This window comes from Ranitomeya variabilis, chromosome 4 (genome assembly GCF_051348905.1).
Source record: "Ranitomeya variabilis isolate aRanVar5 chromosome 4, aRanVar5.hap1, whole genome shotgun sequence".
Classification (NCBI taxonomy): Eukaryota; Metazoa; Chordata; class Amphibia; order Anura; family Dendrobatidae; genus Ranitomeya; species Ranitomeya variabilis.
Genome location: NC_135235.1, coordinates 146,017,411 through 146,030,335, shown reverse-complemented (window position 1 = coordinate 146,030,335; position 12,925 = coordinate 146,017,411). Strand labels below are relative to the sequence as shown.

At 45.2% G+C, this 12,925-nt stretch overlaps 1 protein-coding gene across 2 annotated transcripts in view; it reads left to right on the top strand.

The window, feature by feature from the left end:
* The window catches only part of GRID1 (glutamate ionotropic receptor delta type subunit 1), a 2,026,904-nt gene that overhangs the window by 1,406,837 nt on the left and 607,142 nt on the right, over positions 1-12,925 (top strand). The window lies entirely within an intron of this gene.

Here is a 12,925-nt window from a genome sequence, read left to right as displayed (position 1 = left end):
GTTGCAGCATCCTGGTTAGCGATATCGTTGTGTTTGACACGCAGCAGCGATCTGGATCCCGCTGTGATATCGCTGGTCGGAGCTAGAAGTCCAGAACTTTATTTAATGGTCAGGTCGGCATGTATCGTCATGTTTGACATCAAAAGCAATGATGTCAGCAATGTTTTACATGGAGCTAACAACCAGTGAGAATGATAAGCGAGTCACCGTTACGTCACAAGATCGCTCCTGCATCGTTCTGGAGTTGCTGTGTTTGACGTCTCTACAGTGACCAAAACAGCGACGCTCCAGCGATCGGCTCGTTGTCTATATCGCTGCAGCGTCGCTGAGTGTGACGGTACCTTAAGGGACATAGATTTAATGTAAAGTTGTTAACTATTGATATCAGTGTACCTGAGAGAAGTATTGTCCTCTCTCTGTGTGTTGACATTCTTTACTTTGACCAGCCATGCTTTACATGCGGCTTATGAATATTCACTGAACTCATTAACTGCAGGAAATACTAGAAGTCCCCATGCCTAACTAATTTTAGTCATCTGGATGAGATCCCTCGTCTAACAGATGTATCCAACCTGCATAGCCAGTTGAAAGGAAGAGGGAACTGCGCATGTTTGGTCTCTAGAGAGGGTTAGGTAGATGGGCATAGAAACCACTAATGCTATCACTAGCGCGTACTATACTGAGCTTCAACAGTAGATATGGTTTAATTGGAGCACAAGTTGTAGTAGGTTTAATTTACAAAAGCACTTATTTACATGATTTCTACAGTATTGCCTATATATTTTAATATATTCTATCTATGGTGGCACAACCCCTTTAGGTTCCATGGTAGTGTTTCCTTTACTTGAGGATCTTATTTGCCTTCCACTAGTTTCTATATTTATTTTTTTCCATTTCAAAGATTTTTTTTATTCATATAAGAAACATTATAAACAATACAAACATCACAGTTGTGAACATCTCATGGAATGTTAACAAGCATGTGTGCAATCTATTTACAGTACAGACCAAAAGTTTGGACACACCTTCTCATTTAAAGTTTTTAAACTAAATGCAAACCGGATGGAATAGCATGCCGCTGCAAGATGCTGTGGTAGCCAGGCTGGTTCAGTATGCCTTCAATGTTGAATAAATCCCCAACGGTGTCACCAGCAAAGGACCCCCACACCATCACACCTCCTCCTCCATGCTTCACGGTGGGAACCAGGCATGTAGAGTCCATCCGTTCACCTTTTTTGCGTCGCACAAAGACACTGTGGTTGGCACCAAAGATCTCAAATTTGGACTCATCAGACCAAAGCACAGATTTCCACTGGTCTAATGTCCATTCCTTGTGTTCTTTAGCCCAACAAGTCTCTTCTGCTTGTTCCTGTCCTTACCAGTGGTTTCCTAGCAGCTATTTTACCATGAAGGCCTGCTGTACATAGTCTCATCTTAACAGTTGTTGTAGAGATGTGTCTGCTGCTAGAACTCTGTGTGGCATTGACCTGGTCTCTAATCTGAGCTGCTGATAACCTGCAATTTCTGAGGCTGGTGACTCAGATAAACTTATCCTCAGAAGCAGAGGTGACTCTTGGTCTTCCTTTCCTGGGGCCGTCCTCATGTGAGCCAGTTTCTTTGTAGCGTTTGATGGTTTTGCCACTGCACTTGAGGACACTTTCAAAGTTTTCCCAATTTTTCAGACTGACTGACCTTCATTTCTTAAAGTAATGATGGACACTCGCTTTTCTTTACGTAGCTGCTTTTTTCTTGCCATAATACAAATTCTAACAGTCTATTCAGTAGGACTATCAGCTGTGTATCCACCAGACTTCTGCACAACACAACTGATGTTCCCAACACCATTTATAAGGCAAGAAATCCCACTTATTAAACCTGACAGGGCACACCTGTGAAGTGAAAACCATTCCCGGTGACTACCTCTTGAAGCTCATCAAGAGAATGCCAAGAGTGTGCAAAGCAGTCATCAAAACAAAAGGTGGCTACTTTGAAGAACCTAGAATATAGGACATAATTTCAGTTGCTTCACACTTTTATGTTAAGTATATAATTCCACATGTGTTAATTCATAGTTTTGATGCCTTCAGTGTGAATGTACAATTTTAATAGTCATGAAAATACAGAAAAAATCTTTGAATGAGAAGGTGTGTCCAAACTTTTGGTCTGTACTGTATGTTTTTCACTTATTTGGGAAAATATCTGAAAATTGCTGCTACTTTTTGAAAATTAGAAATTTTCAAACTTTCAATTTCTTTGCTCTTAAAACAGACGTCACGTCACACATAATAGTTAAAGGCAATCTGTCACCAGGTTTTTGCTACCTCATCTGAGAACAACATGATGTAGGCAAAGAGACCCTAAATCTAATGATGTATCACTTAGTTCACTGGGTGCAGTAATTGTGACTAAACCACAGTTCTTTAGGAGGAAGTAGAGCTGAGAAACCTAACCCACCAACATCAGACTCTGCATTTACAGTGAGCTGCTTATCACAAGAGGGGGTGGAGTTGGACCAGTGCTAACTAGTCACATCAATGATAATGTCCTTGCGATAAAATCTTCACTATAAATAAATAACAGCACACAATTTGATAAGTGACACATAGTTGGAATTTGTGTTTTAACTACTAACTCATGATGTCCTCAGATTACATAGCAAAACACAGCTGACAAATTTCCATTAACAATCAATATTTGCCATATGTTTACTTTCCAATAGGACTCTTTTATTGAATTAAAATGTTAGAAAGGATAAAAGTTTTGCAGCAATTTTTCATTTTTTTTTTTAAAGAAATTTGCAAATACTATTTTTTAAGGACCATGTCATTCTTGAAATTACTTTTAGGGACCTATATATCAGAAAACTACCCAAAAATACCCAATATCAAGAATGCCGCCCACCATTCAAAGTATTCAAAACCACATGGTGGAATGAAAAAAAAAGGAAAAACAAAAGTTTTCCTCACGTAGAAGTGTGCACTTCATCACATTTACTGAAAGTAGCTATTGTTAGATAGTAATAATAATACAAATGGTAAAATGGAATACTTTAACCCCTTCACGACCTTTGACGCATACGCTGCGTCATGAAAGTCGGTGCCAATGCGACCTATGACGCAGCGTATGCGTCATGGAATGATCGCGCTCCTGCAGATCGGGTGAAAGGGTTAACTCCAATCTCACCCGATCTGCAGGGACAGGGGGAGTGGTGCTTCAGCCCAGGGGGGGTGGCTACACCCCCCCGTGGCTACGATCGCTCTGATTGGCTGTTGAAAGTGAAACTGCCAATCAGAGCGATTTGTAATATTTCACCTAAAAAACAGGTGAAATATTACAATCCAGCCATGGCCGATGCTGCAATATCATCGGCCATGGCTGGAAATACTGATGTGAGCCCCCCCCACCCCACCGATCGCCCCCCCAGTCCTCCGTTATGGGGTCCGGTCCCCTCCGTCCTGTGCTGCGCTGCCCCGTGCTCCTGCCCGCTCCCCCGTCCTGCTGTCCACTCCCCCCTGTGGTCCGATCACCCCCCCTGTGCTCCAATCCACCCCCCCACCACCCCTTCATACTTACCGATCCTCCCGGTGTCCGGCCGTCTCCTCGCTGGGCGCCGCCATCTTCCAAAATGGCGGGCGCATGCTCAGTACGCCCGCCGGCAGATTCCATTCAAGTACATTTTGATCGCTGTGGTAGGTTCTACCACAGCGATCAAAATAAAAAAAATAATAAATAAACCCCCCCCTTTATCACCCCCATAGATAGGGATAATAATAAAATAAAGAAAATATATTTATTTTTTTTTCCACTAGGGTTAGGGTTAGAACTAGGGTTAGGGTTACGGGTAGGGTTAGGGGTAGGGTTAGGGTTAGGGGTAGGGTTATGGCATGTGCGGATTTGGCTGCGGATCCGCAGCGGATTGGCCGTGGATCCGCAGCGGATTGGCCGCGGATCCGCAGCGGATTGGATGCGGATCCGCAGCGGATTGGCCGCGGATCCGCAGCGGATTGGCCGCGGATCCGCAGCGGATTGGATGCGGATCCGCAGCGGATTGGCCGCGGATCCGCAGCGGATTGGCCGCGGATCCGCAGTGGATTGGCCGCGGAGCCGCTGCGAATTCGTAGCAGTTTTCCATCAGGTTTACAGTACCGTGTACACCTTTGGAAAACCAAATCCGCTGTGCCCATGGTGCTGAAAATTCCGTGCAGAAACGCTGCGTTGTATTTTCCACAGCATGTCAATTGTTTGTGCGGATTCCGCAGCGTTTTACACCTGTTCCTCAATAGGAATCCGCAGGTGAAATCCGCACAAAAAAACACTGGAAATCTGCTGTAAATCCGCAGGTAAAACGCAGTGCCTTTTACTTGCAGATTTTTCAAAAGTCGTGCGGAAAAATCTCACACGAATCCGCTACGTGGGCACATACCCTTAGGGTTAGGGTTGGAATTAGGGCTAGGGTTGGAAATAGGGTTAAGATTAGGCTTGTGGTTAGGGTTACGGATAGGGTTAGGGGTGTGTTGGGGTTACAGTTGTGGTTAGGGTTGGTGTTGTGAAATTGGATTTTGGGCTCCCCCGGTGGCCACTGGTGGAATTGAACTTGTGTGCATCATCCCCTCTGTTCACCTGTTCCCATCAGGATGTGGGAGTCGCTATTTAACCTTGCTCCTCTGTCACTTCCATGCCGGTCAACATTGTAATCAGAAGCCTTTCTGTGCATGTTCCTGCTACCAGACAACTTCCAGCTAAGTCGGACTTTTGTCCTTGTTTGTTTTTTGCATTTTGTTCCAGTTCACAGCTGCAGTTTCGTTTCTGTGTCTGGAAAGCTCTTGTGATCTGAAATTGCCACTCTGATGTTATGAGTTAATACTAGAGTCTTAAAGTAATTTCAGGATGGTGTATTGATAGGGTTTTCAGCTGACCATGAAAGTACCCTTTCTGTCTTCCTGCTATCTAGTAAGCGGACCTCGATTTTGCTAAACCTATTTTCATACTACGTTTGTCATTTTCATCTTAAATCACCGCCAATATATGTGGGGGCCTCTGTCTGCCTTTCGGGGAAATTTCTCTAGAGGTGAGCCAGGACTATATTTTCCTCTGCCAGGATTAGTTAGTCCTCCGGCCGGCGCTGGGCGTCTAGGGATAAAACGCAGGCTACGCTACCCGGCTACTGTTAGTTGTGCGGCAGGTTTAGTTCATGGTCAGTTTAAGTTTCCATCCTTCCAAGAGCTAGTTCCTATGTATGCTGGGCTATGTTCTCTTGCCATTGAGAACCATAACAGTTTGACCGGCCCACAAAGGGTTAAATTAATTGGCAGAGAAAGGAGAGAAAAAAAAAAAGTCTGCTGAAAATTTTTTTTTTTTTTTCCTTCAGTTCTGAGTGTGCTTTCAATTGAATCACTTGCAAGTCTGCCTATATTGCAGCCTTCCTCTCTCTCTCTCCTTCTAATCCTGGAATGGCTCTGTGTTCACCTGTTTAAAATGGATATTCAGAGTTTAGCTGCAGGTTTGAATAATCTCACCACAAAAGTTCAAAATTTACAAGATTTTGTTGTTCATGTTCCTATATCTGAACCTAGAATTCCTTTGCCTGAATTTTTCTTGGGGAATAGATCTTGCTTTCAAAATTTCAAAAATAATTGCAAGTTGTTTTTGTCCCTGAAATCTCGCTCTGCTGGAGATCCTGCTCAGCAGGTCAGGATTGTGATTTCCTTGCTCCGGGGCGACCCTCAAGATTGGGCTTTTGCATTGGCTCCAGGGGATCCTGCGTTGCTCAATGTGGATGCGTTTTTTCTGGCCTTGGGGTTGCTTTATGAGGAACCTCATTTAGAGCTTCAGGCGGAAAAAGCCTTGATGTCCCTATCTCAGGGGCAACATGAAGTTGAAATATACTGCCAAAAATTCCGTAAATGGTCTGTGCTTACTCAGTGGAATGAGTGCGCCCTGGCGGCGAATTTCAGAGAGGGTCTCTCTGATGCCGTTAAGGATGTTATGGTGGGGTTCCCTGTGCCTGCGGGTCTGAATGAGTCCATGACAATGGCTATCCAGATCGATAGACGTCTGCGGGAGCGCAAACCTGTGCACCATTTGGCGGTGTCTACTGAGAAGACGCCAGAGAATATGCAATGTGATAGAATTCTGTCCAGAAGCGAACGGCAGAATTTTAGACGAAAAAATGGGTTGTGCTTTTATTGTGGTGATTCAACTCATGTTATATCAGCATGCTCTAAGCGTACTAAGAAGCTTGATAAGTCAGTTTCAATTGGCACTTTTCAGTCTAAGTTTATTCTATCTGTGACCCTGATTTGTTCTTTATCATCTATTACCGCGGATGCCTATGTCGACTCTGGCGCCGCTTTGAGTCTTATGGATTGGTCCTTTGCCAAACGCTGTGGGTATGATTTAGAGCCTCTTGAAACTCCTATACCTCTGAAGGGGATTGACTCCACCCCATTGGCTAGTAATAAACCACAATACTGGACACAAGTAACTATGCGAATTAATCCGGATCATCAGGAGATTGTTCGCTTTCTTGTGCTGTATAATCTACATGATGTGTTGGTGCTTGGATTGCCATGGCTGCAATCTCATAACCCAGTCCTCGACTGGAACGCTATGTCTGTGTTAAGCTGGGGATGCAAGGGGATGCATGGGGACGTACCTTTGGTTTCCATTTCGTCATCTATTCCCTCTGAGATTCCTGAATTCTTGTCTGACTATCGTGACGTTTTTGAAGAACCTAAGCTTGGTTCATTACCTCCGCACCGGGAGTGCGATTGTGCCATAGATTTGATTCCGGGTAGTAAATACCCTAAGGGTCGTTTATTTAATCTGTCTGTGCCTGAACATGCTGCTATGCGAGAATATATAAAGGAGTCCTTGGAAAAGGGACATATTCGTCCTTCGTCATCTCCCTTAGGAGCCGGTTTTTTCTTTGTGTCTAAGAAAGATGGCTCTTTGAGGCCGTGTATTGATTATCGGCTTTTGAATAAAATCACGGTTAAATATCAATATCCGTTGCCACTGCTGACTGATTTGTTTGCTCGCATAAAGGGGGCCAAGTGGTTCTCTAAGATAGATCTCCGTGGGGCGTATAATTTGGTGCGAATTAAGCAGGGGGATGAGTGGAAAACCGCATTTAATACGCCCGAGGGCCACTTTGAGTATTTGGTGATGCCTTTTGGCCTTTCAAATGCCCCTTCAGTCTTTCAGTCCTTTATGCATGACATTTTCCGTGATTATTTGGATAAATTTATGATCGTGTATCTGGATGATATTCTGATTTTTTCGGATGACTGGGACTCTCATGTCCAGCAGGTCAGGAGGGTTTTTCAGGTTTTGCGGTCTAATTCCTTGTGTGTGAAGGGTTCTAAGTGCGTTTTTGGGGTTCAAAAGATTTCCTTCTTGGGATACATTTTTTCCCCCTCTTCCATCGAGATGGATCCTGTCAAGGTTCGGGCTATTTGTGATTGGACGCAACCCTCTTCTCTTAAGAGTCTTCAGAAATTTTTGGGCTTTGCTAACTTTTATCGTCGATTTATTGCTGGTTTTTCTGATGTTGTTAAACCATTGACTGATTTGACTAAGAAGGGTGCTGATGTTGCTGATTGGTCCCCTGCTGCTGTGGAGGCCTTTCGGGAGCTTAAGCGCCGCTTTTCTTCCGCCCCTGTGTTGCGTCAGCCTGATGTTGCTCTTCCTTTTCAGGTTGAGGTCGACGCTTCTGAAATCGGAGCTGGGGCGGTTTTGTCGCAAAGAAGTTCCGACTGCTCCGTGATGAAACCTTGTGCTTTTTTTTCTCGTAAATTTTCGCCCGCCGAGCGGAATTATGATATTGGGAATCTGGAGCTTTTGGCCATGAAGTGGGCTTTTGAGGAGTGGCGTCATTGGCTTGAGGGGGCTAGACATCAGGTGGTGGTATTGACCGACCACAAAAATTTAATTTATCTTGAGTCCGCCAGACGCCTGAATCCTAGACAGGCGCGCTGGTCGTTGTTTTTCTCTCGGTTTAATTTTGTGGTGTCATACCTACCGGGTTCTAAGAATGTTAAGGCGGATGCCCTTTCTAGGAGTTTTGAGCCTGACTCCCCTGGTAATTCTGAACCTACAGGTATCCTTAACCCCTTCCCGACATGTGACGGAATAGTACGTCACATGTCGGGACCCCCGCTTTGATGTGCGCTCCGGCGGTGAGCGCACATCAAAGTCGCGACATGTCAGCTGTTTTTTACAGCTGACATGTGCGCGCAATAGCGGCGGGTGAAATCGCGATCACCCGCCGCTATTAACTAGTTAAATGCCGCTGTCAAACTCAGACAGCGGCATTTAACTACCGCATCCGGCCGTGCGGCCGGATATGAGCGCATCGCCGACCCCCGTCACATGATCGGAGGTCGGCGATGCTTGTACATTGTAACCATAGAGGTCCTGGAGACCTCTATGGTTACTGATCGCCGGTGGCTGTGAGCGCCCCCCTGTGGTCGGCGCTCACAGCACACCTGCATTTTAGCTACATAACAGCGATCTGATGATCGCTGTTATGTAGCAGAGCCGATCGGGCTGTGCCTGCTTCTAGCCTCCCATGGAGGCTATAGAAGCATGGTAAAAGTTAAAAAAAAAAGTTAAAAAAAATGTGAAAAAAATAAAAAAAATATAAAAGTTTAAATCACCCCCCTTTCGCCCCAATCAAAATAAATCAATAAAAAAAAAACCCAACCTACACATATTTGGTATCGCTGCGTTCAGAATCGCCCGATCTATCAATAAAAAAAAAGCATTAACCTGATCGCTAAACGGCGTAATGAAAAAAAAAATCGAAACGCCAGATTTACGTTTTTTTGGTCGCCACGACATTGCATTAAAATGCAATAACGGGCGATCAAAAGAACGTATCTGCACCAAAATGCTATCATTAAAAATGCCAGCTCGGCACGCAAAAAATAAGCCCTCACCTGACCCCAGATCACGAAAAATGGAGACTCTACGGGTATCGGAAAATGGCGCAATTTTATTTATTTATTTTTTTGCAAAGTTTGGAATTTTTTTTCACCACTTAGGTAAAAAAGAACCTAGTCATGTTAGGTGTCTATGAACTCGTACTGACCTGGAGAATCATAATGGCAGGTCAGTTTTAGCATTTAGTGAACCTAGCAAAATAGGCAAGCAAAAAACAAGTGTGGGATTGCACTTTTTTTGCAATTTCACTGCACTTGGAATTTTTTTCCCGTTTTCTAGTACACGACATGGTAAAACCAATGATGTAGTTCAAAAGTACAACTCGTCCCGCAAAAAATAAGCCCTCACATGGCCAAATTGACAGAAAAATAAAAAAGTTATGGCTCTGGGAAGGAGGGGAGCGAAAAACGAAAACGGAAAAACGGAAAAAGCTCCGGGGGTGAAGGGGTTAAGGATGGAGTGATATTGTCTGCCGTTTCTCCAGACCTGCGGCGGGCCTTGCAGGATTTTCAGGCGGATAGACCTGATCGTTGCCCACCTGGTAGACTGTTTGTTCCTGATGATTGGACCAGTAAAGTCATTTCTGAGGTTCATTCTTCTGCGTTGGCAGGTCATCCTGGAATCTTTGGTACCAGGGATTTGGTGGCAAGGTCCTTCTGGTGGCCTTCCCTGTCACGAGATGTACGAGGCTTTGTGCAGTCTTGTGACGTTTGTGCTCGGGCCAAGCCTTGTTGTTCTCGGGCTAGTGGATTGTTGTTGCCCTTGCCTATCCCGAAGAGGCCTTGGACGCACATCTCGATGGATTTTATTTCGGATCTTCCTGTTTCTCAGAAGATGTCTGTCATCTGGGTGGTGTGTGACCGTTTCTCGAAGATGGTCCATTTGGTTCCCCTGCCTAAGTTGCCTTCTTCTTCCGAGTTGGTTCCTCTGTTTTTTCAAAATGTGATTCGTTTGCATGGTATTCCGGAGAATATCGTTTCTGACAGAGGAACCCAATTCATGTCTAGATTTTGGCGGGCATTCTGTGCTAGGATGGGCATAGATTTGTCTTTCTCGTCTGCTTTCCATCCTCAGACTAATGGCCAGACCGAGCGGACGAATCAGACTTTGGAGACATATTTGAGGTGTTTTGTGTCTGGAGATCAGGATGATTGGGTTGCTTTTTTGCCTTTAGCGGAGTTTGCCCTCAATAATCGGGCCAGCTCTGCCACCTTGGTGTCTCCTTTTTTCTGTAATTCGGGGTTTCATCCTCGATTTTCCTCCGGTCAGGTGGAATCTTCGGATTGTCCTGGAGTGGATGCTGTGGTGGAGAGGTTGCATCAGATTTGGGGGCAGGTGGTGGACAATTTGAAGTTGTCCCAGGAGAAGATTTAGCTTTTTGCCAACCGCCGGCGTCGGGTTGGTCCTCGGCTTTGTGTCGGGGACTTGGTGTGGTTGTCTTCTCGTTTTGTCCCTATGAGGGTTTCTTCTCCTAAGTTTAAGCCTCGGTTCATCGGCCCGTACAAGATATTGGAGATTCTTAACCCTGTGTCCTTCCGTTTGGACCTCCCTGCATCTTTTTCTATTCATAATGTTTTTCATCGGTCATTGTTGCGCAGGTATGAGGTACCGGTTGTGCCTTCCGTTGAGCCTCCTGCTCCGGTGTTGGTTGAGGGCGAGTTGGAGTACGTTGTGGAAAAAATCTTGGACTCCCGTGTTTCCAGACGGAAACTCCAGTATCTGGTCAAATGGAAGGGATACGGTCAGGAGGATAATTCTTGGGTGACTGCCTCTGATGTTCATGCCTCCGATCTGGTCCTTGCCTTTCATAGGGCTCATCCTGATCGCCCTGGTGGTTCTGGTGAGGGTTCGGTGCCCCCTCCTTGAGGGGGGGGTACTGTTGTGAAATTGGATTTTGGGCTCCCCCGGTGGCCACTGGTGGAATTGAACTTGTGTGCATCATCCCCTCTGTTCACCTGTTCCCATCAGGATGTGGGAGTCGCTATTTAACCTTGCTCCTCTGTCACTTCCATGCCGGTCAACATTGTAATCAGAAGCCTTTCTGTGCATGTTCCTGCTACCAGACAACTTCCAGCTAAGTCGGACTTTTGTCCTTGTTTGTTTTTTGCATTTTGTTCCAGTTCACAGCTGCAGTTTCGTTTCTGTGTCTGGAAAGCTCTTGTGATCTGAAATTGCCACTCTGATGTTATGAGTTAATACTAGAGTCTTAAAGTAATTTCAGGATGGTGTATTGATAGGGTTTTCAGCTGACCATGAAAGTACCCTTTCTGTCTTCCTGCTATCTAGTAAGCGGACCTCGATTTTGCTAAACCTATTTTCATACTACGTTTGTCATTTTCATCTTAAATCACCGCCAATATATGTGGGGGCCTCTGTCTGCCTTTCGGGGAAATTTCTCTAGAGGTGAGCCAGGACTATATTTTCCTCTGCCAGGATTAGTTAGTCCTCCGGCCGGCGCTGGGCGTCTAGGGATAAAACGCAGGCTACGCTACCCGGCTACTGTTAGTTGTGCGGCAGGTTTAGTTCATGGTCAGTTTAAGTTTCCATCCTTCCAAGAGCTAGTTCCTATGTATGCTGGGCTATGTTCTCTTGCCATTGAGAACCATAACAGGTTGGGATTAGGGTTAGGGTTGGGATTAGGGTTAGGATTAGGGTTGGAATTAGGGTTACGGGTGTGTTGGGGTTAGGGTTGTGGTTAGGGGTGTGTTGGGGTTAGGGTTGGGATTAGGGTTATGGCTACAGTTGGGATTAGGATTAGGGGTGTGTTGGGGTTAGTGTTGAAGTTAGAAATGAGGGGTTTCCACTGTTTAGGCACATCAGGGGTCTCCAAACGCAACATGGCACCACCATTGATTCCAGCCAATCTTGCATTCAAAAAGTCAAATGGTGCTCCCTCCCTTCCAAGCCCCGACGTGTGCCCAAACAGTGGTTTACCCCCACATTTGGGGTACCAGCGTACTCAGGACAAACTGGGCAACAACTGTTAGGGTCCAATTTCTCCTGTTACCCTTGCAAAAATAAAAAATTACTTGCTAAGACAATTTTTGAGGAAAGAAGAATGATTTTTTATTTTCACGGCTCTGCGTTGTAAACTTCTGTGAAGCACTTGGGGGTTGAACGTGCTCATCACACATCTAGATAAGTTCCTTGGGGGGTCTAGTTTCCAAAATGGGGTCACTTGTGGGGTGTTTCTACTGTTTAGGCACATCAGGGGTTCTGCAAATGCAATGTGACGCCCGCAGACCATTCCATCAAAGTCTGCATTTCAAATGTCACTACTTCCCTTCCGAGCCCTGACGTGCACCCAAACAGTGGTTTACCCCCACATATGGGGTATCACTGTACTCACAACAAACTGGGCAACAAACACTGGGGCCCAATTTCTCCTGTTACCCTTGTGAAAATAAAAAATTGCTTGCTAAAACATCTTTTTTGAGGAAAGAAAAATGATTTTTTATTTTCACGGCTCTGCGTTGTAAACTTCTGTGAAGCACTTGGGGGTTGAACGTGCTCATCACACATCTAGATAAGTTCCTTGGGGGATCTAGTTTCCAAAATGGGGTCACTTGTGGGGTGTTTCTACTGTTTAGGCACATCAGGGGCTCTGCAAATGCAACGTGACGCCCGCAGACCATTCCATCAAAGTCTGCATTCCAAAACGTCACTACTTCCCTTCCGAGCCCCGGCATGTGCCCAAACAGTGGTTTACCCCCACATATGGGGTATCAGCGTACTCAGGAGAAACTGGACAACAACTTTTGGGGTCCAATTTCTCCTGTTACCCTTGCAAAAATAAAAAATTCTGGGCTAAAAAAATATTTTTGAGGAAAGGAAACACATTTATTATTTTCACGGCTCTGCGTTATAAACTTCTGCGAAGCACTTGGGGGTTCAAAGTGCTCACCACACATCTAGATAAGTTCCTTGGGAGGTCTAGTTTCCAAAATGGGGTCACTTGTGCGGGAGCTCCAATGTTTAG